Source organism: Lissotriton helveticus, chromosome 1_1 (genome assembly GCF_964261635.1).
Source record: "Lissotriton helveticus chromosome 1_1, aLisHel1.1, whole genome shotgun sequence".
Classification (NCBI taxonomy): domain Eukaryota; kingdom Metazoa; phylum Chordata; class Amphibia; order Caudata; family Salamandridae; genus Lissotriton; species Lissotriton helveticus.
Genome location: NC_136057.1, coordinates 1824285528 through 1824311582, shown reverse-complemented (window position 1 = coordinate 1824311582; position 26055 = coordinate 1824285528).

Below are 26055 nucleotides of genomic sequence, written 5' to 3'. Positions count from 1 at the left end.
AAATGACCCAGAGACGTTTTCGCATTTATAGCTGTAAAAGTTATACCTAGGTTGGAACTAGCCTGGCTAATGTTAAAAGTATGATGGTGGTATACGTTTTTTTTTCTTATGACTGATCTTAGCAGTAGCGATGCCTTCTCGTGACGTCCACTATATTGTATTATAATTTCTGCTGATTTTTGTACTCTTGAAATTGTTTAGCGTTATTATTGCATTTTAGGATTTTTGTTCTAAATTATTTACGTTATTTTACAAATATTTTACATAAGCACATTTTCTGAAACCGAAATGATTAATATAACAGCAATATATTAATATTTTTCTTAAAATTACAGCAGATAGTAAATGCTAATTATTTCAGTACTCTGGATGGTAATAGTCTGTTCACTGTCATAGAAAAAGTGAAACTTGCATTAAAGAAATCTGACATCTTGAAATAAAGACAGTGGAAGAGGAAACTGGAAAGGAAAGGGCATGTGATGTATTCCTATAGGTTCTGTATCGATCCCCCTATTCCTGACCCTATTCTGGTTAACAAACTAACAAGTTAACTAGCAGCCATCCCATGAGGCAGAAAACCCCCATGATGCAGGAACCGTTATCTGATAAAGCCACACTACGGCACAGGAACGTGTTATCTGATTAGGTCATAACGCTTGCCATCTAATTAGACAAGCGATATTCCTCCAGCCCCTGATAAGGCATACGGAGTTCTCAAAACAAATCAAACCTATGACAGACCTGGGAAAAACCCTGCGGCCATTGTTTTGATTTCACCGAGAACTTCAGCAAAACAATGTGCTAACGACCTGGTCGTATGACATCCTTATTGACGTATCTATGTCCATCCTTACGTCAATCTCGGCACCTTAAAGGTATAAATATTACCGATATTGCCCTATGCAAACACACGCGGTGGTGACGAGATCGGAGCAGCCAGACTTGCCGAAGCCCAGAGCAGAGCAGACCCCGCTGGCGCAGCCCCGCCTTCTTGACGCGCTGAGAACGAGAAGCTGCCTCTTTCTCCTGCCGAGAAATCCAGCTCCGGCGCTTCCGGGTAGCCCTCGCAGGCAGCCTGGAATATCGAGACCAGTGATGAGAGATACCATCCCTCATTCATCCTAGATTCCAGGTACAGACCTGAATAACCCCTTGCATAGAATTCTTTAGTCAGTCACTTGGCAAAACAAACTTAACTTAAACTGTAACTTTCTATTCCCGCCTACGTATTAGGCTTAGGTCAGGTACACGGGGTAGGCGTAGTTAGAAACACCAGTTGAGTACGATTAGTCAAATGTATACGTGTATGTAATATATTTTATTCATTTTAAACCTTCATATGGCTTAGAAACCATATCAATGTTTTTACAGTATTATTTTATACTTCTGCTTTTAATGTATGCACTTTACTTAACCATAAGTATTGCAATAATATCGATCCATTTCTCTTGTATGAGAAAAGAGACTGATCAATAAATAACATCTTTTATTGAACACGCCCATCTCTTCCTTTTCTCTACAATCTGATGAGACTAAGAATGCACGTACTGACTGAGTAAAATAAATTGCCTTTTGTTCACACGACTCTAGAGATACACTCTTGATTAGGGGAGAGCAAAGTTGTCATGTTCTATGGTTGTCAGAAACTAAATCCCTTCTTGTCTATCCAGGGAGGTTCAACTCCTCCTTGCCTATTCGATAAAGTTTCTAGTGAACTCTGAGCTAGCTGGCAAACCCAAAACTTTAAGTCTAATATCGACAGTAGTAGACCTAGTTAACGTCTGGTCTAGGCCTATACTATTGAAGGTATTATTCCAATGCGCAGAGCCTATTGGGATAATAGGAACTACACTACATGGCGCCCAACGCGTTTGGAAGGGCAATAAAACTAACGTAAGACATTTAGAGTAACTCAGTCGTGCTTTCTCACTCAGACCCCTTTCTCCCATAATACTCCAAAGACGTCTGGAGTGTGTAAAAGGTAATATCCGCCAAACCTCGCAGGAGGAAACTCCTATGTATGGTACTTGGTTTAGTCAACGTTGAAGGATACACCGTTCCAAAATATTGTGCATCTAATCTTTGTTTCCATAAGAAACCTGATCTGCAAACAAAAGAAATAAGCTTCCTGTCGGTAAAATGGTAGACAGTGAGGATGAAAGAGAGGCAGTTAGATTAGCAGCTGAAATAGTAGCAGCTGATACTGCTATACAAGAAGCTGACCAGGATATAATACTCATCCCGGTCATCAAAAGGAAATCTATAACTTTAAAACTTATAGAAAATGGACTGACACCTAGAGGTGGCACAGTCATATTCGTAATTGAGGCACACGAATATCGGCAGACAGAGGTATACTATTCATGGATACATTTTCCAGCAGCAAATACTGTAACAAAGTACTTCCACTATTACAAAACAGAGGAACCTCCTGAAGAGTACACTCCTTTCGAGGAGGTGGAAGTACCACTTAAATTTCAAGAGCACCTGCTCTTATTTAATGGCGCCCTAAAACACAATAATCACATCACCAGGCTCGGTCCTTTAGGTAGACCAGGAGCAACGTGGCCGGTCCTAGCCGGATACACACCGCATCCAGACTTCGAAAGAATGCCTGCAGCAGATCTTTTAGTACAGCTAAAACAATTAATAAAAATACATAGACAATTAGTCCAATATGTAATGCGGACTTCAACAATTCAACCAGCAATTAAAATTCCACAGCTGACCCCTCACCAGGGGAACACAAATAAAATTACACCTCAGAACATACAATCCTACCTAGGTAAAGTACCAGCTAAACGGGAACAAATACCATTCTGGTTAGCACAAAAAATCACCCAAATAGAGGCTGTGTTTCCAGACACCACCCCGTTAGAAAAACACAGGATTCTGACTATCTGTCTTCCAATGGGAATCGCACCACACGTGGAGGACTGTGACACTTGGGGTACAGTCTTTGCTTCCATCTACACAAAAACGCACGGTGTTCCATCCATTTCGGTAATACCAGATGTGCTAAAACAAATTCAAGACGAATACGGTCCAGAACCCGCTTTAACTCTTGGTATGAAATTACTAAAAGACTTCAAGCAGGTCTCGGCTATATTATTAGCCAACATAAAGGGAGAAGCAGCAAACGTGGCGATCCGCCAGAGGTTAAAGGAGACAGATATAGCAGACCAACCAGCTGAGATTGCCAGAATCATAGAAAAATCCCATGAGGAACTAGGTAGAGATAGTTTAGGTGGAATACCAGTAAAACCACAACTGATTGAAAGTCCTGAAAAAATATTTTTTAATAATTCAACATCACAAAAAAAGAGCTGGGATGGAAACAAACAATCCAATCCTAAAGAAAAGAAATTCCAGTCCAGAGGAAGGTCTCCTAGGCGAAGAGAAAAATCTCCGAACCAAAGACACAGGTCACCCCAGAGTGACCCCTCTGGGAAAAGATATAACCTTAGAAATAGGGATAATATAAAGAAGCCTGATAGATATCAAGACATTGATACACGTCCCTCTCAATCTTTTCAGACTTCCTCGCAGAAATCGGAAGGAAGAGGACGATCAGAACAAAGAGAAGAGCACGCCAAGTCCAAAGACAAGGAACCTGCTCATCTAAAAAAGAAACTACAATTTCCAAAAAGGAAGGTAGCCAGTATCAAGGTAGTTAACAATGCCGAGAATACTGAGGACACAACTGAAAAACGGAGAATGGGCTCAGACAATGCGAGACAGTGCAGCAGAAGTGAGCATAGCTCGCAAAGTCCTTATGAATCATCTGGAGACAGTGGACACGAATGAATATCTTCAAGTGGAAACTGCAGATACCAGAGTTAGCAAACCTCACAAAATATATGAAATAACTTTACGTATAGAGGGGGATAAGACTAGAAAAATAAGGGGACTATTTTGGGATAATCTCTCCAAGGGCTATGACATCCTTCTAGCTGAAAAAGACTGGCCACCAGAGTTTGTCAGGGAGTGCCCTCATGGCGAAGAAATAATTATGCCTGCCTTCTCAAATCATATCCCAATTCATAAAAAATATACACTTGCTAGAAAGTGGGCAGTAGCTCTAGCTCCTGCTTTATATAAACATCACGTAGGATGGGATGAGGACTCTCCTCCTCACAAAATCCAGTTAAAATCACAACCTACTGCACAGAGACAGTACCCAATTAAGCAAGAAGCTAAAAAACAGGTAAAAGAAATCCTAGATCAGCTAGAATACCAGGGGGTGATTGAAACTTGCACCTCACAAATGAACAACCCTTTGTTTCCGGTCTCCAAACCAGACAATTCATATCGTCTAGTTTTGGATTACCGACACCTTAACTCATGTTGCAAAACTTTTGCAGTGCAAAACTCGCATAGTGCTGCACTAATGAATAACATAGTGCGCAAAAAATACAAAACAACATTAGACATCTCTAATGGATTCTTTTGTCAAAACATAGCACCAGAGAGCAGATATTTGTCTGCGTTCTCAATAAATGGCACTCAAAAACAATTCTGTCGGTTAGCCCAGGGGTACAAGAATAGCCCAGGGGTATTCTCAGCGAGAGTAACAGAATTACTACAAACATATGATGACGAAGCATTATCGTATGTCGACGACATATACTTAACAGATGATGACTTGGAGACTCACTTGAAGAGAGTGAACACCATAATACTTGGGTTCGCAGCAGAGGGTTACAAATTCAACTTTAAAAAATCCAGAATTGCCCATCTGACAGTCCTGTTCTTAGGATATGAATTATCAAGTGAAGGCAAAAGCCTGGCTGACAATTTCCTAGAGAAATGTGCCGTACTCCAAGCACCTAGAACACTAAAAAACCTACAGTCAATTCTAGGCTTCCTAAATTTCGGAAGAACATACATTGCAAATTACGCAGAAAGGGTCAAACCCCTTTATGATCTAATAAAACCAGATTTTAAAAGAACCAATTGGACTCAAATACACACAGAAATTTTGAGATCCTTACAAACAGACATGCTAATTAAAACAAAATTAGAAACACGTGATAACACACGCAATCTTGTGATTCGAGTCATCCCAGGAAGATGCGGATTCACATACCTGACCTCTAATGAGGGAGAAAAGGTACCAATTGCATTCAAATCACACTTGTACACTAAGGCTGAAATGAAATTTAGCCCAACGGAAAAAAATCTAACTGCAACACAGACAGCTATAGCAAAAGAACGAGCCCTGGCACAAGGTAAACGAATAATAATCGTGACACCGATACCAGCCCTAGAGGCGGTAACAAAGGCAAGCATTCCGAATGCTAAAGCACTACATCCAAGGTGGATACAGTGGGCTAATTCTCTTGCTGCAACAGACGTGGCATACAAATTTGATCCTAACTTAAAAACACAAGAATTTCTCCAATATGAATTTGAATGTCCTCCGCCGACCGAAATTCTGCCTCTAGAACATTACGGCTGTATAATATATACAGACGGATCAGCACAACCCGCAGTGGGGGGTAAGCAAGCTTACAGTGCTGCGTGCGCGATTGTTAAAGGTCGCTGGCACGAAGGGAAATTTAGACCAGCTGTCACTAAAACACAATCTCTAGGAGATTGTACAGCTCAGCGAGCTGAACTACTGGCGTTCAAGATGGCGCTTGAAAATACCGATCGAGAATTCCCCACACTCGTAGTGTGCGATTCGTATTATTGCGTTCAATCTTACAATGAATACTTGCAGATCTGGCTTCAGAATGGTTTTAAGGATGCAAAAGGAGGCACAATCAAGCATAAAATGCTCTGGGAACAAGTAGTTCTATTACAAAAAGAACTACCAAAGACTCACGTGATACATACGCTGAGTCATCAACGTGATGGCGTTCACGTTGCAGGGAATTCATTGGCTGATGAGGCCGCGAAGGCAGCTGTGCAAACGGCTTCCGTAGCTGCCATCACCCGGTCAAAAACAAAAATAGACAGCGAAATATTACAGGCTGTCAGCGCTGCAGAAAAGGATTCGATAGAAACACTCCTGAAAGGCTTTCCAGTAAAATACTCATACATAACTGATGCAAACAATGTTCCTTTTGCTCGAATCCCTGGAGTGGGGGATAGGGCAATTCCAAACATGGAACATAGGTTAGGACTGATAATAGCGGCACACGAAGGGCTTGCTTCTATACATGCTGGCGTCTCAGCCACAGTATCATTATTAAAACAGAGATACTGGTGGCCACAAATGAGAAGACAAACAAGGAACTATGTTTTAGAATGTGAAATATGTCAAAGAATGAAAGTATCAACGGTGAGACGTCCAGCGCAGACGCCCCTTCTAATCTCGGATAAACCATTAGCCTGTGTTCACCTAGACCACTGTGGTCCCTTACAAAGGGATGGTAACTATAAATATATCTTGGTTGCAGTGGACTCATGCACGAGATTCATATGGATGTGGCCCCAGCGAACGGCTGACGCCAGAACTGTTATAAAAGATTTGCGAGTCTTTATCGGCACATACGCAATTGGCATGCTGCATTCGGACCATGGTCCTGCTTTTAGCTCTAGAGCTCATAAGGAGGCCATGGTCAGCATGGGCGTTACATTGCGGTACTCTTGTCCATTTCACCCTGAGGGGAACGGAATTGTTGAAAGAAAAAACCGTGACATAAAGCAATCTATAACGGCAAAGGTATTAGGTTCGGGAGCTGGGTGGGTCAAACATCTAATAAGTGTCCAACGTAGTCTAAATAACCTGCCAAGAAATTCTCTGAAGGGATTCAGTCCGCACGAATTATTATTTGGAACTAGGATGTTAGTCTTAGACCTCGATAGTCAAACTTCAGTGGTGAAGGAAAAAAGCTTTGATATCAAAGATCGTTTGGCTATTTTACAGGACTTAAACGAAACAAGAAAAGACCTAAGCAACATAAAGTTGAAACAGCAGCCAACAACCACTGAAGAACCACCACCTGTCCCAGCAAGACCTGTCTGGATTCCAAAAGTCGGGGATCTAGTCAGAGAAAAGATCGCGGTAAAGAAGGAATTTGGGCCTTCTTACAGAAAAGCAGTTCCTGTCTTGTCTGTCAACGGGACAAGATCAGTTGTACTACCGCCGCTTGCTGGTAAAAAGGAGAACCGAGTTGTATCCATCGACCTGGTAAAACCACAATCATGTGGCCGATAACAAATAGTAGGCCAAGTGGACTCCCGATAAGTAGTAGAACACCAAGATTTGCTACAAACACAGAGGTTCAATCTAAGAGGCTGATCACATTCGAAACGCCTACAGATCTACAACAAGGACTATGCAACACTGCAATGGAACTTAGACCTCTGAAAACCCAAATAAAAACATTTAGCAGAGACACACCAATCTATAATGAAGTAACAAACGACTATGCAAGAAACAGTAATCCTGAAGCAATTGGAACAATTGACAGAACTGCATCCGGCTACTTCATAAACTTCGATGATTCCTCTGAAGGCTTCACTGAATCAAAAACACAGCCATCAACAAAAACCTTTAAAGATAAAGTTAAAGTACTTTTGAAACAACTGAAAGAAACATATCTGATTTCTCCATGGATTGAATTTTGGGTGGGTTTTGGTGCATTTATCCTCATACTTTGGCTCATCATGATACTAACATTGGGACGCTTCATTGAGGGAAAATATGCTCAAATGGACACAGCAAGTCAGAAAATCAACTTGATCCTCAAACCACACACATCTTCACACGTCGAGAAAAGAGAACTTTCTTCAGTCAACTTCACAGCCAATCGTATACCGGGTGGGGTACCATGGGACAACACTGACTACGAAATCTATGGTCCGGTTGAAATCCTGAAATATCCACACCAAATTAAGATCTCGTTGAGTGACTTTGTAAAACCAAGCTCATTTGCTGATGATTGGGACTTTGAAAGTATAAATAATATGATGTCTGACTTAGTGATGTCTGCTAAATTTACCAAACATGATTATTTGCAGGGTTCTACAAATTATGATAGTATGTACTGTTATAACCACTATGGTAACCATTTTCTACATAGATCTGCACAACCTAGAAATATTTTAAATTATAATCAATGGGAACATTGTGCAACCCCTCCAAAAGGAAGCTTAAGAACCGTTTACGACAAATATTCATACTTTTCAGGTTTTAACATAAGTAATGCTAAAACATTTCATTTCAAATTGTCAAATAAGACAGGGACAAAGACCATGATAACAAACACGAAATTGATATATTCAGACTCATGCTTTGAACAAATGAATACTTTTGGTTTTGATTATTGGGACAAAAATGTTGAAGTAAAGAGTGTTTGGGGTACAAAAGAATGGCAAGTACAGGGTATAGAATCTTTGTTTAGAGCCTGCATGATCCCAGAACAAATTATATTTTTAAATGACACTGTTCAACAAACTACCTGTCTTGGCTTAGCCAAAATCAAAGACTTAAATAAACCGTCTATTCCAAAACCAACAATGAACAGCAATAGTTCTACAGATGAAGAGATAGACGTAAATTATGTATTACACCAAAACAGAACACATCCAGATTGGAAACAGTGGTTGATCTGGCCCACAGATACTAATAACTGTCAAGACAGATTCCTGAACAAAACACAGGGGTTCAAAATGACCAGGCCAGACCCTAGATATTCCCAAAGACAACACCCAGGAATAATAACCACCTACAGTGTGGGCAAATTATGCCTTCAATGGCTACAAACTTCCACACTGGCAGAAATTAAGCAACACCTAACTTTACTTACTGATGGTGCTGACTTGCGTGATTTCATTATGGGACCGCGCAAACAGCGTCAAAAACGTTTCATAGCAGCCTCTGTATAAGCAGCATACAACGAGGCCTGGAAGGTTACTCAAATTGAGACAGCTGAAAGTATACGGGAAATTGACCGTATTAATTTGGAAAAATCACTTTCTGTAGTGGACAATGGGTTAATGACTCTGTCCTCCAGAATTTTTTCTCTGGACAGCATTGTGTCTTCAGCAATCGACATAATATCGCAAGACTTACTGTTGTTACAACACGGTCAGTCCCAATTGCGTTCTATTGTACAGCTTGGCTGGACGTTACAAAATCTGCGTTCAGGCTATGTGCCTTGGCGTTTAATCAACACAACGTCACTTTTCAATATCTTTAACCTTACTGATAAACAAATCAGTATGGCACAAAAGGGTGCTGATTATACAATCCTGAGCATTGAGAAACTCGAGAGATTACCAGTGACAATGTCAGAACGACCTGTCAGTGAATGGATAATACATGGGTTGATTAATATTCCAATATCAACCTTCAGGTTTCAATACTGCCAAAAATATATACAGGCTGGCATGTACGAAAAATTGGGAAAAGGGTACATTAAAACAACATGGAACTTGCCCTATTCACATGCATGTGTCAGTAATAAAGGACAGAAAGTGTTTCTTAGTGGCAATAATTGTGCGATGTCACTAAGCGGTACACTTCTGTGTAACGGAATTAGTTTGCATGGAGCCTGTGAAGGGAACTCAAATAACCTTTCATGTCACCAGCTAGGCACACCTGCTACAGAGATAGAACCATTCTTTCAAAGACTCTATAATGGGAGTTACATTCTAATTGTGGACCGCAGATGCTGTAGTCTTATGCCCGGGACTCCTTATCTCGTAACTACGACTGCGATGGTCAAGTGCTGTGGACGCTTATTGTTCCCCAACTCCCTTCCAGACAGGGAGGCAAGGGCATGGCCCAACTTGAAAATTACTTCTATTCGAATAGATACTTTAAGCAGAATGAAAACAGTGCTTCTTCAGACGCCGACAAGGCTCACGTCATCAAAAGAAACGTATGATCTCCTAGTCGCAAGTACGACTGCAGAGATACATTCATTGTTATCAACTAATTCCCCCATACATTTCGCAGAAATCCTGAATGAAATCTTAAATATTTCTGATACCAGTGGAGTCTCAAAAGTATTTAAGACAGTATTTTCGATGGCATTAACACCATTCAAAGCCATACTGGGTATTTTTCCAGATTTCGTCCATTCGATTTTTGGCGGACTTCCCCTAATTTTGGGACTAATTGCAGGAATCCTATTCTTAGTCCTTATATTTCGTTATGGCAAACCATGTCACAGACAAAACACCTGCGACAAGGGAAGAAACAATCCTAGCCATTGGATACCGGGACCGGATATCAGACATCCTGGGACTATCCCGGCTTAGAGACCTGAACATGACTTGGTTTCTTTCATTTCGACCAATGTGGCAGCGATGTGTTTTACCTGTATTGAAGTGCCTGCTATGCGGAGAAGAATGCGTGTTAGACACCTGTCTGACGCTACAATCAGATGCGCCAATGGATGCAGAAACATTGTTGCGTCCAATAAAGGCTCATGCTTTGTGCTGCCCTCAAAGGCTACCAATCCTGATGACGGCATTCGTGGAAGCTTCACCACTACGATTAAGGGGTAGTGAAGTTCAAGATGAAAGCAGCATCGATCAGGTACGACCTTCTGTCAGCGATATTAATCAAAAAGTCAATGGAGACAATCATGCGCACGAATGCATGGTTACACCTATTTCCGAGTTAGTGGAACTCTCCCAGGAAGCTGTTGACAACTTTTTCGAGAGTCTAAATGATATGATGTTCTCACCAGAGCAGAAATAGAGACTTTTGAGCAAGCTCGCACACGGCGTTCCCTGAATTTGACCTTCAACTAGAAAAGCAAAATACCATGAACAATTTTCCCTCCAGTTCACGGACAGCAATTTTTTCAGCAGCCCCAAAATATTTTTGCATATTTTTCGGGACACTATCTTCTGCTTAAAGTAAGAACTATTCTTAGAGAACTAAAATTTCTAATTTTAGATAGCTTATAGACATTGGCTGCCTGCTGGTATGTTCATAATTATTTTATTCTGTGATGGAATGGTCTCGAACCTTTTTTCTGTATTAAGAGCCATTTCATGTGTAAATTCTCATATACAACTTAGTGATAATGTATTGATATGCGTGATTACTTTAGCATTATTCTACAGCTTGAGTGCATATATTACATATGACTTTGTTTTTTCCGTATATTTTATAATTTCAAAATGCATTTATGTATTTTGGGGTGGTAAGGTATACACGATACTCTACAGTATGTTTTACTATGCATAGATTAGTAAATATGTCCATAGTTAGCGTGGAGTGGGTGTGATGTATTCCTATAGGTTCTGTATCGATCCCCCTATTCCTGACCCTATTCTGGTTAACAAACTAACAAGTTAACTAGCAGCCATCCCATGAGGCAGAAAGCCCCCATGATGCAGGAACCGTTATCTGATAAAGCCACACTACGGCACAGGAACGTGTCATCTGATTAGGTCATAACGCTTGCCATCTAATTAGACAAGCGACATTCCTCCAGCCCCTGATAAGGCATACGGAGTTCTCAAAACAAATCAAACCTATGACAGACCTGGGAAAAACCCTGCGGCCATTGTTTTGATTTCACCGAGAACTTCAGCAAAAGAATGTGCTAACGACCTGGTCGTATGACATCCTTATTGACGTATCTATGTCCATCCTTACGTCAATCTCGGCACCTTAAAGGTATAAATATTACCGATATTGCCCTATGCAAACACACGCGGTGGTGACGAGATCGGAGCAGCCAGACTTGCCGAAGCCCAGAGCAGAGCAGACCCCGCTGGCGCAGCCCCGCCTTCTTGACGCGCTGAGAACGAGAAGCTGCCTCTTTCTCCTGCCGAGAAATCCAGCTCCGGCGCTTCCGGGTAGCCCTCGCAGGCAGCCTGGAATATCGAGACCAGAGACGAGAGATACCATCCCTCATTCATCCTAGATTCCAGGTACAGACCTGAATAACCCCTTGCATAGAATTCTTTAGTCAGTCACTTGGCAAAACAAACTTAACTTAAACTGTAACTTTCTATTCCCGCCCACGTATTAGGCTTAGGTCAGGTACACGGGGTAGGCGTAGTTAGAAACACCAGTTGAGTACGATTAGTCAAATGTATACGTGTATGTAATATATTTTATTCATTTTAAACCTTCATATGGCTTAGAAACCATATCAATGTTTTTACAGTATTATTTTATACTTCTGCTTTTAATGTATGCACTTTACTTAACCATAAGTATTGCAATAATATCGATCCATTTCTCTTGTATGAGAAAAGAGACTGATCAATAAATAACATCTTTTATTGAACACGCCCGTCTCTTCCTTTTCTCTACAATCTGATGAGACTAAGAATGCACGTACTGACTGAGTAAAATAAATTGCCTTTTGTTCACATGACTCTAGAGATACACTCTTGATTAGGGGAGAGCAAAGTTGTCATGTTCTATGGTTGTCAGAAACTAAATCCCTTCTTGTCTATCCAGGGAGGTTCAACTCCTCCTTGCCTATTCGAGAAAGTTTCTAGTGAACTCTGAGCTAGCTGGCAAACCCAAAACTTTAAGTCTAATATCGACAGTAGTAGACCTAGTTAACGTCTGGTCTAGGCCTATACTATTGAAGGTATTATTCCAATGCGCAGAGCCTATTGGGATAATAGGAACTACACTACAGGCAGAAACGTACTTTATGAATATAAATGGAGATTTAGAATCCTAAACAGCTGTAGACAGAGTGAAAAAGTGGAACACGCTATAACTCTAATAACGTTTACTTCAAATCAGAATGCAGAAGAAAACTTGTAAATCACATTTATAATTCATAGGCAGTGCGGAAAGAATATGCTCTAAAAAGTAGGGTAACATAGGAACATGCTATGAAAATAGATGCAATTGACTTTCATATAGTAGACTGCGGAAAGCATGGAAAATTAACGTATGCAAAGGTATGTCTTTATTGAAGCAAAGACAGAAAAATAGAAAGGTGCAGTATAGGTTTCTTGCAATATATTTACCTAGAATGGTGTGAAAACCAACCCTGGCCACGGGTCAGTCAAGGACAGGAAATACCCCACGGAAGGACAGTCATCAATGGGACAGCAGGTGCAGAATGGACACCCCAGGACAGGACAGGAAACCCAGATTAGGATCAGGACAGGACCACCAGGATACGACCAGCACCCGCAGTTTGGAAGCAACGCCTGGGCTCCACCCTCTCTGCAGCTATCAGTCAGAACCCCGATTGGGTTAGCGAACTCCCCAGCAAAGTGCTCCGCCAGCACTTAAGGTTTAGTAAAACCTTTGAGTCTATGGTCAAATTCGGACAGAGTGCTCCGCAGCGCTCTGTAGATTCAGTCACCTATTGAGTGCGTTGGGTCAGTGACAGGTCAGCTATTCAGACAAGTCGGACAATTTCTCTAGCTGAACCTAGGCTAGATATACTGTTTTTGGGTCAGTGTACCACCCCCCAATGTTGCAAAGTGTCAGAATCCCCAATTTCGATTGGTCCCCAAGTAGGATAGGTTAACACACCAATCAGAACAGACTACTGTAAGCCCAAATTTACATCCTAGGGATCCGCCTAGCAAGTTTGGGGTTCCCACGAAAAGTTTCACAGAATACAATAGAGAAATACAAATGTTACAAATGCAGTACAAATTCTGCTCCATCCTCCTGGGTCAGAGGTGGCTTTTGCAGGAGCATCTTGACTGTGGCAGCCAGCTGGCTGTGTTCCACTGCTCAAGGCTACATCTCTCCCTGGCTGCGCGCTCATGCGCGGAAGGGACCTTCAAGATGCCTCGTTCGGACCCCCCCAATTAACGCGGTACATGAAAAGTAAGCGAAAACAAATTCAAACATAGAAATAAATGAATGTATTACATATCATGATCTTGTACTTTATTTTTATCATTACAAAAATATACTATGCGGTTATAGATTAGAGCAACACACAATAACACGAGAGCATCTGCACAAGCTTCACCTCGTTAATACACCGACAGCCATCTTAGCTGCATTACGCATGCGCACCCTTTCCCTCCAGAACTGCAACTACGTCACATCACGTGAGTATGACTAACGCATGCGCAGAAGCAAATTTCTAAACAGCGGCCATATTATAGACAAGAGTTAATTGTTTTAGTAAAACACATAAGCAAGCGTCCCTAAGATACACGCACATTCAAAAATAAAGGGAAATTAGTACAACGAACAAATTGGATTACCGGGTTATAACAGATTCGAGGTTCATGACTTGAGCAAGTCGCGTAATATGCAAATTCTTGCTCTATCACAGTAATGATTCACATAGGTTCATAACCTTTTAAAAATGTTGAACTCTAGCGCAGAAAATTCGCGACAATCCCCACATTATAGGAATGTCTTTCGGCAACGAGCCCCACGTGGTGGGACTGTACGCAGACGACATAATCGCCGCTTTAGACCGCCCATCTAGCTCCATACCGGCGCTTTTGGCGGAGCTGGAGCGTTTCGGCGAGGTGTCCGGTTTCAAGGTCAACCAGGGGAAATCCCTGATACTGCCCCTTGGCAGCCATGCTCTTCCCAACATCCCACCGCCTAACTTCGGGTGTCAACTGCGGTCCACCACTCAACTGCCATACCTGGGGATTACCCTGACCTCCTCCACGATCTCGACGATTAATCACAACTACTCTACCTTATCATCCCAGATCCGGGCTGATCTCGCGCGTTGGTCGAAGCAGCCTCTCTCCTTACTCGGGAGGATCGCAGCGATAAAGATGTCGGTCCTACCCAAAATATTATACGTCTTTCAGACTCTCCCAGTGTCGCCGCCGATGGGAATGCTAGCTGACCTCCAACATGATCTTCACCAATTTGTGTGGGAGAGGAAGCGCGCCAGACTTCATCGACGAATAGCGCACAGGACTGTAGACGAGGGCGGCCTCGGGATCCCAAACCTGCTGCAATACTTTCAGGCCTCGCAAATTCGATATCTGGTGGAGTGGTACCGGCCCGAATCAGAGAAGAGATGGCTCTTTCAGGACAGGGCCATGGCACAGACCTCCCTGTGGAAGATACCGTTTCTTGCTCGCCAGCACAGACCCCGTTATCTCCTCCGCTCCCCTATCACTCGGACCACTATGGCGACCTGGGACATGGTAGCGGTCAAACGGGGCCTTACGACCTTCCCGTCCCCACTTACCCCGCTCTTTGACAACCCCGCATTCCCACCCGGCACGGACACCCGAGCTTTCCAGCAATGGCGTGACACGCCTTGCCGATCAGCCGGGCACCTCTTTGATATGGAGGGGTTCCTCTCTCTGGCCGACATCTCGCGAGACTATGGAGTGGATGGCCCTCACATGTTTCAATATTTCCAAATCCGCCATTGGCTCTTGAGCCCGGACGTTGCCCCTCTGGTGGGCCGGCAAATGACACCGTTCGAACGTTGGCTCATATCCAAGGACTCAGATAAACATCTCATCTCAGACCTCTATCGGATGCTCTCCCCTGCTGCAGATCCTGATAAGACCGCTGGACAGCGGCGTTGGGAAGCAGAACTTGGACGACCTCTTTCCTCAGTGGAATGGAACCATATATAATAGAGGGCCGCCCACACTACCCGCAATACCAAAGCCAGGGAATCGGCGATCAAACTGGCTATCTACTGGCACCTTACCCCAGCGAGACTCAATCAAGGCAACCCGACCCGTAGCGCGCTGTGTTGGAGGGGATGTGGCAGCCGAGGTACACTGACTCACCTCCTGTGGGAATGTCCCGCTTTGCAGGAGTACTGGAAGGTCGTCCTGGACGACATTGACTCCACGTTCGACACCGAGATCCCACGCTTCCCAGCATACACACTCTTAGGGCTTCCTAATGCACTTACATTCCCCTTGAGATCAACTCGCGGCAAACAGATGGGCATTGCAATGCAGGCAGCTTCGCAACAGGTCCTGTCGCTCTGGGGCTCCACTAACCCACCCACCCACAATGGCTGGCTGCACAAGCTGTGGTTCACGCTGGGCATGGAACGGATCCAGGCTACACTCACGCATACCACTGACGCATTCCGCACCACTTGGCAACCGCTCCTAACGTTGCTCTCCAGGGAATTCCACGAAATCACCTGCCCGAAATATCTTCGTATCCTACGACTCACAGACTGCATTGTGGACCGAACGCAACCAGAGGCACCCTGATACGTTCTGATTAGCTACAACTCACACGATTACTATAGACGACTGGCGTACTGGTGGGGTGGGGGGGGCGTTAAGGTTGGGTGTTTGGGGGGGGGCGGGTTCTTAGGGCTGGCTTGTTTCCTTGTTGCCCCGATTAGGGGATTCTCTAGACTTCCGGGCACCACTTTTCCATTTGGGCATGCTTATCCTGCTCACCTAACGCTTATTAGAGAAGACGTGTCTGTCTGTCTCGCTTGCCTAACTTGCCTGTTGATTGTCCATTGCTATGCCATGCCTTTTTCTTTTTCTGTTTTGAAACTCAATAAACATACTTTGACATTAAAAATGTTGAACTCTTATTTCGTTGTGCCTCCAATTTATTTCGATAATATTTAATGGATATTTACTTCCACACATTTTTAGTTTCCTTTAATTTTGATATGGTCGATGACATGGGAATACGAGTGATCAGCACAACATTTCCTATCAATATTAATCTGATGATTTTTTCATGAATTTTACCAGGTACACTCACGAATGCTGCTATGGGACAACCACTCCCAAGTCACTGCTGGACACACTCATATGCTTACCAGAAAGATCCTTTCATTTTGCAGAGAGGCAACACGTGAGTATTTATACACAGCTTATAGGGTCTTAGTGCCTAGGCACATTGGAGCTACTGTAGTCATGACAGGCTTATTGTCTGCATATGCATGGTAGCTCCTAAATATCTCTCTCTATGATTTTTTCAATCCAATTTATACACAATTTAGCAGTTTCGCTTTGTGATTGGACTCAGTGATGCTTAGCGTCCTGATGACGATCATGCCTTCCTCTAAGGGATCCAAAGACCGAAACTTCGACTATGATCGTGGACCCTATAGGGATTGTTTACAAATTATGGGGCAGATTTGCAAGCCCCAGGTGCCACATTTACGTCGCCGTTGCGTTACTTCTGTGACACAGCGGTGGCGTAAACCATGCGCCACATTGCGCCTTATTTACAACGTGATGCATCTAGGGGATGCGTCACGTTGTAACGTCCTGCGCCACATATGGTCGTTCCGGTGCAGGGTGGGCGCTCCGTCGCAGGAAAACCATGTAAAAGTGACATTGATTCACTTTTTCGTCCACGCTATCTCAAAACCCTCCGCCTGCTTGAAGCATGCGTAAGGAGTGACGTAGCATGTTAGGCATAGGGTGCCCCTGAGCATTGCTGGAGTCACGTCGCACTGGAGACACAACTCCAGCAATGTGCCGCCCTTACTCCACAGGATGCGACACGCATCGCCATATCCTTGCGCCATGGTGCGCCGCATTGTAAATGCGACGCATTCATGGTGGCGCAGTGCATGAATTGTGTGTTGCATCTTTTCTGGCGCATCCCTGCTGATTTGCAGAGATGCGCCAGAACCCGTAAATCTGACCCTATTAACGGGCTGTGCTCTTCGTGTTTTTAGATGCACACTTTTATTACTATTTTTCACACGTGAGAGCAGAGAGCACATTTATTGCGAACACCCCTCTGTACCATTATTGATGTGTTTTTTAGGAAGGCGTTTTTAAATGTTTTAAATAAATAACCATCTGGTTGAGAAATTCTATTGTTGTTATGATGTGCCTAGCGGCCACTGTGTTGAAAGATAAAATATATACAAGTTCCCTGCTGTCTCCTCTTCATGGAAAGCAGCTCAGCAACTTGATGGACTATGCTGCATGCTTTTGGAACTAAAGTTAGGCCCCAACGACTAGGGTAATGTATACAACATGCTTCCTTATAACTTTAGTTCTAAAAATGATCCAATCTTATTTTTTAATTTATTGTATTAGCCACACATCTTAATAACTTCTGCTTGCCATCATATTAGTTTTCACCAATCTTAAAGTTAGAAAAGTAGATATGAATTTAGCAGAAAAATAGTGGTGACCTTTCAAAATACTGCCCGTTTATTTGTCAAACCAAGACATGACTGGCAAAACATCAGTGTACTGGTACTGATATAGGTATTTAGTGCTAAGTAAGGCAACGTTGGGTGCAAACACATTTAACCACCATGAAAACAGATATCATGGATGGGTAATGTGACGAAAAAGTTTGTGCATATTTGTTGTATGACACGTTGCTGAGGTGGTGATATGCTGTGTTGATTTTCAGTGCTGTTGATCGTTTGTGAAAATGAGGTGCTGTTCTGTTGTGCTGTGGTTGTCATGAACATGTTGTCTGATGGGCTCTATTATGTTTCAATTGTATTGTTCGGATGCTTTTGAAATATTATTTTGCTATGTTGTTTTGTTTACTGAACAGATATGTTTTTAAACCTAAATAAAACGGCATTATTTTGCTGTTCCCCACCTAAATTTGCCTTTATTTCATGTAACTCAATAGGAAAAATACATTCTATCTTTCCTGTTCCCAGATGTGGCGTGCATGCACTTCTCTTTAAATGTCCTTTAACAAGCAACCCTTTACCACTGTCTAAGGTGGTAAATTAGCGCTGATCAAGCTCTTAAATCATTTAAGACACCAGTCAGCCCAAACCTGTTGCAGAGATATCCCTCAAATAAGCACTTCCAGAGCTCACTTTAGTCAAGATTTACAAAAGCTTTGCAGTGGCGGAGAGTAATGCAAACTAACACAAAATGACACTAAATTTTACAAAGATATTTACTTTCCTGTTACATGGTCACTACACTCGATGCTATTGCTTCCTTTGGTCACTACCATAATGGGAAAAGTAAGGGGCATTTCCAAGGTGCAATCCCGGAAAACAGTCTGATGACTATGGTGGGAGTTTCAAAGCCCTTTTTGCCAAAGGACGAATGGGCCAGGAGTTGATGCACCACAAGTTTGAGGAGAAGGCAGCATTCCCATGGAAAATGGGGCAGAGGAGGCCATGTTCCCCTGAGCCGTTGATGGACAGAAAACAACAGGAGCTGGACAAGCAAATGCAGGCTGACTACTGCTTCCAATGGTGGGCATTCAGAAAGAAAACTCTGTTTGAGGTGTGTACAGGTGATTTGCTAGGAGTGTACCAGAGTGGTTTCTAGATTAATTAGATGGAAGAAAATATAATTGCTTAACTCATTGTTGAAATTGGGTGGGCTATAAATCCAGGATTCCTAGCCAGAGAGCAAAACTTTAGTAAATAACATTATTGCCCATTAAAAATATGGTTATGCTAGAAATTAATAAAGTGCTTCCAACAGAGTTCCTATGAATGTGCCATGGATATGGGAACAGGGTGAAAGGTACCATGAAATTACCGCTTTTGAATATTCTAACCAGAAATGTGCTCCTTTATTTATTTACTTATACATTAATTGGTTAACCACTTGGCTACTAGTATTCACTACCCCACCCCCTTACTCCCCATGACCACCACTGGTCCTGAGCCCTTTTTCAGATAATTGGAGCAGGTAGCGCTTAAGAATTCCTAATGTCTTTTTTATAAAAAGAGTCCAGACACAATTTGTGGCGTTTCTTTCTTACATCTTTTAGCGTCTAAAATGACCCTGGTTTTGTGGAGTTCCCTGGGGGGGAGACTTGGAAATTAGCCAAATGTAGTCACATTTTTTGTGTTGGGAAAAATAAGAAAAAAGGGTGCTACAAGGAAGTATATTTCGTTTTCTGAATTTGGCATAAACAAAAGGTTTGTTGTCATAAGAATATCACCTGTTCTGCCTTCAGGGACAAGCAGAATAAAAGAATCAATTGTGTACCATCCAATGCTGTACCAGTGTCTGAATCCTGCATTGGCTCTGGTTTTGAATGAATTCAGAACCAGCTATGGTCCAACAGCAAATATCCTACATGAAGACATATCTGGAAATTGAGAAGAAGAAATATAAAATGAAAAAAACTGAAAAAATTACAGTGAAAATATATCTACTGAAGTGAATTAATGGTATTTATTGAACAAAAATACACGTCAAGACTTCTCTAAAGTAGCAGCGAAAGAAAGCAAATCATGTTGCACTACCAAAAGCACAAATTAAAAACAATAATGAAAAATCGATCAAAAAAATCTACATGGATCAAACAAGGAAACAACTTAAAATTAAGAAAATCTAACATTTATCAAAATATACCAAGCTAACTTCAAAAAATCTGGAACTAACAACATTACAGTGCCAGAGAGAATCATCTAAATTCAACACACAAAAGTTGTAGAAAGAAAAAACTTAACTCCAAAACGAACTTACCACGAGAATCTAACTTACCAACAAAATTAACTTTCTGTTACAAGAAGAAATGTATTTATAATAAGCACATACACACAATAATCACAGTGGTAATGTCAGTAACATGAGCAACATTCTGGATATTCAAGGCAAGCTGCTGCCACTGTTTCAAAAGCTGTGCATATTTGCATATTTTCTTCATACACTTTCACATAAAATGGCAATGCAATTGGCTCATATGTGGCCTTTGCTTATTTTGCGCTCCAGAAAGGCAAAGAATTGGTTAAACATGGAGCCTAAACACATTTATTAGACACTGATGGCAATGCGAGAAACTTATGCTGTCTTAAGTAGGGGTAAGTGAAGAATTCCGCTCCACTGGCGGAGTTCGCTGAATTTTGCCCACTCTGCACAGAGCGTGGAGTGGGCAATACTCTGAAAAACTCTGCGAAGTGACACAGAGCAGAGTTTTTTTTCTCGAGTGATTCGCCAAAGGTACGTTGACAAGTGCTTGCAAGAATAAATAATGCACTAGACCTCCTTCTGGTGAGAGGATCTCATCGCAGGTGGTCGCGGCAGGTCACAACCGCTCACATTGAGAAATCGGCCAATTCACATTGAGGAAGATGCCGTTTTAGTAGAATGTCTACTAGGGCGGCAGAAAGCAGCAGCGCATTTTGGTGCTACATGTAGTGCTGTTCGCACTGATTTTACAGTACAGGACAAACTCCTGGTGCTAAAAATCCGTGGAAGCAGCATGACTTAACAGGCTTCGCTGCTGGTGGAACTCTACGGTGCGCGGCAGAGTTTTTCCGGCACTTCAAGGAGTTTGGGGGAATAAAACTCCGCTAACTCCTCCCAGGCTTAGTCTTAAGCTTCATCTCCAGGGTCTCAATGTGTGGCCTTTGCCTATTGTTCACTCCAGAAAGGCAAAGAATTGGTTAAACATGGAGCCTAAACACATTTATTAGACACTGATGGCAATGTGAGAAACTTATGCTGTCTTAAGTAGGGGTAAGTGAAGAATTCCGCTCCACTGGCGGAGTTCGCTGAAATTTGCCCACTCTGCACAGAGCGTGGAGTGGGCAATACTCTGAAAAACTCTGCGAAGTGACACAGAGCAGAGTTTTTTTTCTAGAGTGATTCACCAAAGGTACGTTGACGAGTGCTTGCAAGAATAAATAATGTACTAGACCTCCTTCTGGTGAGAGGGTCTCATTGTAGGTGGTCGCGGCAGGTCACAACCGCTCACATTGAGAAATCGGCCAATTCACATTGAAGAAGATGCCGTTTTAGTAGAATGTCTACTAGGGCGGCGGAAAGCAGCAGCGCATTTTGGTGCTACGTGTAGTGCTGTTCGAGCTGATTTTACAGTACAGGACAAACTCCTGGCACCAAAAATCCGTGGAAGCAGCATGACTTAACAGGCTTCGCTGCTGGTGGAACTCTACAGTGCTCGGCAGAGTTTTTCTGGCACTTCAAGGAGTTTGGGGGAATAAAACTCTGCTAACTCCACCCAGGCTTAGTCTTAAGCTTCATCTCCAGGGTTTCAATGTGTGCCCTTTCATAATCATGTGGAGGCAAATCCATTGTTATTTTTCTCACCATGTCACCCCCGTTTGGACCAAGCCACATGCAAATCAGTCTTGACCCTGCTTCTCATGGGAACAGTTCAGCCCTGACTGCCACGCCATGTTCACCCTGGACTGGAAAAAGCATCCTGGGACCGATTTCAGGGTATTACCCCATATCAGCCAGGAAAGCTTGGATCCAGTGGCGCAGCAGGCAAGGGACCCATGTCTGGGGACACCCATAGCCACTTAGGGTGCACATAGCAACATCGCAAAATAAAATGATGGACAGAGTGTTGAAACTTATCAAACACCCACCACCAGTCACAGATCTGGTTTTGATCCTTTATTATTTTTTTCAGCACGTCACCCCAGTTTAGACCAAGCCATTTGCAAATTGGTATTGACCAGTGGCGGCTCGCCGAGGGAATGCTGCGGGCAGTGAGGTGGGGCCGGGGAGGGGCAGGACGGGGCTAGTGGAGTCCGACATACGACAGACAGGAGTAAGGTAAGTAATTAAATAAATAAAACAATTTATCTTGCGCGCGCTGCATCGCCAACTCGATCCATGTGATTCACATGGCAAACGGACTGCACATGCTTAACGCCAGTGTCTGCCTATTAAGACAAGGCAGCTGTGACGCAGCAAGGGCAAGGGGCACTTGGTTGGATACATGTGAACTGAGCACAGGTAGCCTGGTGCAATGGGGACTCTGCATGATTAGATATTGACCTGGCCTAGGCCTTACAATGTTAGTGTACACTAATAGGCACGGTCAGTGTGATTTACTGTTTTGTATATTGTGACACTTTATTATACACATTTGGAGGGAATTGCCTTACAGTGTCGATTAGCTTCCCTTTGACCTATAGAGACCATTGACATCTTGAATTGGGGTGTAAAGTGCAGGAAAATCAATTTTGTACTTTCCAAAATGATAATTGTATGCTTTATGGGTCATCCAGAGTTGTCATATTTCTCTGGCTCAGCTCAGGATCAGAGCCCAGGCCTTTTGTCACCCTGTTTTGCCCAATTAATTGCATTTCTCTACAGCAGCAGGAACAAAGACCTCCCCACACAAAGGGAGCAATTAACAGGACTTTCCCCAGCCCCTGACACGGAAAGGGGTGGGATATTGTCATGCTATTTCAGGTGTAGGCAGCCTCCCTGCTCCCCATGCCATGTCTGTGGGGGAGTCAGAGACCGCCATAGATCACTGTGTTTGTCCGCAGGAGTGGACAGGTAAAGAGAGACCTTGCTGGCTCCTGCATCAGCACAGGAGAGTGCTCTCTGGGCAGGGAGCTGGTGAGGGTCACCAGGAGTGGGCCCACTTGGCCTACCAGAACTGTTTTGTTTAGCAACTCATGCATACTCAAAAAGATACGCAAGAAATACACAACATGGCATTTTAATATTTATTGAAGAATAATGATTCTTGTGTAAAATATGTGCGCTGAAATTATTACTAGAAGGAAACAGAACAGTGTAATCAGCATTATGAGATGATAAAGAAAATAAACAATTCAACCAGAGTGGTGTTACATAGGATATATAGTTGCATATGAGTGCTGTTATATGTTTTACTTCTACCTAGTGCTGCCTATCCTAGTGTGTCTAGGGTGGGGGAATCTGCCAGAATCCCTGTAGGTTGATCTAACTCCCCCATTACCCGTGGGTAAGTGTCATCAGGTAGCGCATCTTGGTGGAGAGCTGGACATCATCCCTTGCAGGAGTTTAACAGGAATCTGCTGGGCCAGAAGTTCAGCATGGGGCGACCTCAGCAGTGTTAGTGGATTGCTCCTCTGTCTTCACAAAGGAACAATGTTGTTTGTATAATAAACTTTACTCATGTAACCATGTCGAAGCCCCAGTCATGCTGGTATTGTTGATTCTTAAGTGCTAGTTCTGTCGCCAAGCCGACAATAACCAACAGCAGCATTTTGCGTAGTGAGCTTAGCCCTTCTACAGAATGATGAAGGCACTTGATAATATGCCTACGAAGAAGTGAAAAGTAAAGCAAAGTAAGCAAAGCCATTTCAGAGAATATTATCCTGCACAGGCATGCAAGCAAATGTTTGTCAAATGCCAGTATTTCAGAAAAGAAGGCATTTTAAAACATGAGCATGTAAAATGGATCACATGACAAAGGTGGCTAAAAGAAACACATGTTTTGAAATGCCCTCTAGGGGCTAGGTGTATGGTTGCAAAATTGTAGTTAGATGGTTGAAAATGTGTAAGAAGACACAAACAAAGGTTTCTCTCATTAGAAATGCATTATTGGTCCACCATAATGATGACCATGATTACTGTTGACTGAATGTATGTTTTATTAACTTTAATAAGTGCATTCATGCAGGATTAATATTTTTGAATATTGCATTTAAGTACAAGATGATAATCTTAACATGGTTTGTTTCTTTTGAACCTTGACAAAGCCAATAGGCTCAACTGATATGTTTGTGTGATCCCTCTAGGGGGTCAAAGGTGATTATGCATTAGTTATGATAGTTTCCATCTGCCAATATGCATATTTATAAATTATTGCATACTATTTAGAAATTAATGTGCAATAAATGTACTTCTCCTTTTTCTAAAGAAAAACTACTGACTGGACAATCATGTATTGAGTGTTATCATTGCATGCCAGTGAATGTGTTTACAAGGCCACACCACCTCCAAGTAGGCCTTGGACTGCTATGCCTCACTACCCTGAGAGAGTCAAGTGCTACCACGGGGTGCTTGGTTCACAGTAAGGGAATTGTGGACCTATTACTTCTGCAGGCCACACAGTTAATACCTCAATTTCCTACAATTGTGGTCATATTTATGACCTGATTGCATCGCTCTTGCACCACACTACATGGTGAAAGAGCCAGGCAAACCGTAAGTCATTTTTTAGAAGCCATGCAAAGCCAGTTTGCTTGGCTTTGACTGGCTCCAAAAATATTGAGTAGCACAACGCAGCGCAAATCGCGGCAATGCATTACTCTGCCCGTGGTAGGCTTTCCATGGACGTTGCTTGGGTGTTCCTATGCAACTCCCATGGAACTTTTATGCATTCCCAGATTTACAAGACCTTGTAAACCAGGGATGCGCCAAAAAGATAAAAGGATACGCCTCCCCAGGTGTGGTGTAACAAGGAGAAATGTCTTTATTTTTCCTCATTTGTTTCCTTTGCAGCACACATAAAAAAGAAAAAAAAAGCCTCTGCTACCCTTTCCCTGTAACGAGGAGCAGCTGACTTGCACCACTAAGGTCATAAATATGGCTCTTGGTCTTTAAAGAAGAAATGGGTCTTCAACTCTTTCCTAAATTGAAACAGCTGTGGAGTAGTCCTAATGGATACTGTAATGTTGATCCAGATTCTGGGTGTGCAAGATGGAAAAGGCTTGCTTTATTATTTTGTCTTTTTTACAATTTTAAGTCTACAGTCTGACGATGTCCAGGCTGTGGGTACACCCAGGCCCACCAGTGATGGGGAGTTTGTCTGCAAGATACACTTTTTGGGTGTGATGGGTTTGTAAGTGATGCAGCTAGTTTTGACATGCAAGGGAAGACAATGGACCCAAGCCCTGCAATGCTACGGTGTGTAGGATTCGCTTAAGGGATGTCAGTTGCAAGTATGGGAATCCTTGGAGCAGGGCATTACCTCTATCCAGAAGAGAGAGTACAAGGGCTTCAACAGCAGTTCTGAAGTCACTTTCTGAAGAGAACAGCTTCCCTTTCTTTAGAAGAGAGTGCTGGTTTGAGGTTTTCTATGTTTTTTGGCAATTTGTTCTTTGAAGGCGAGGTTGGTATCCAGGACGAATCCAAGTGATTTGTTATTCGTGATAGTTGGGGGTTCGAAGCTATTTATGTCATTGAGTCAGGTGTGTACTATTTCATTTTTGTTGTTCTTTGCATAACAGGCATTCTGACTTGATTTGGGACTTGAAATGTATATTTCAAACGAAATATCACCAAAGACAAACCAGATAGACCACTCAGGTCTTTACTCTCTGAATAGTCCTAAGAGTTCACCTACAAAAATGGGATGGTGGAAACTTTCCACTCTTATCTCCCAGGTCAAGGAGATCCCTGCTTAAAAGATTTCATGATAAACGCAACTGTCTTAGATTTAGAAAAAAGCTCAAGTTCAGCCTCTTTTATTGAATAACCATCCTACCACTTATATCATATATCTTTTATCTCCGTAGTACAGTTCCTTTCATCTGTCTCCTTTGAAGTGATTCC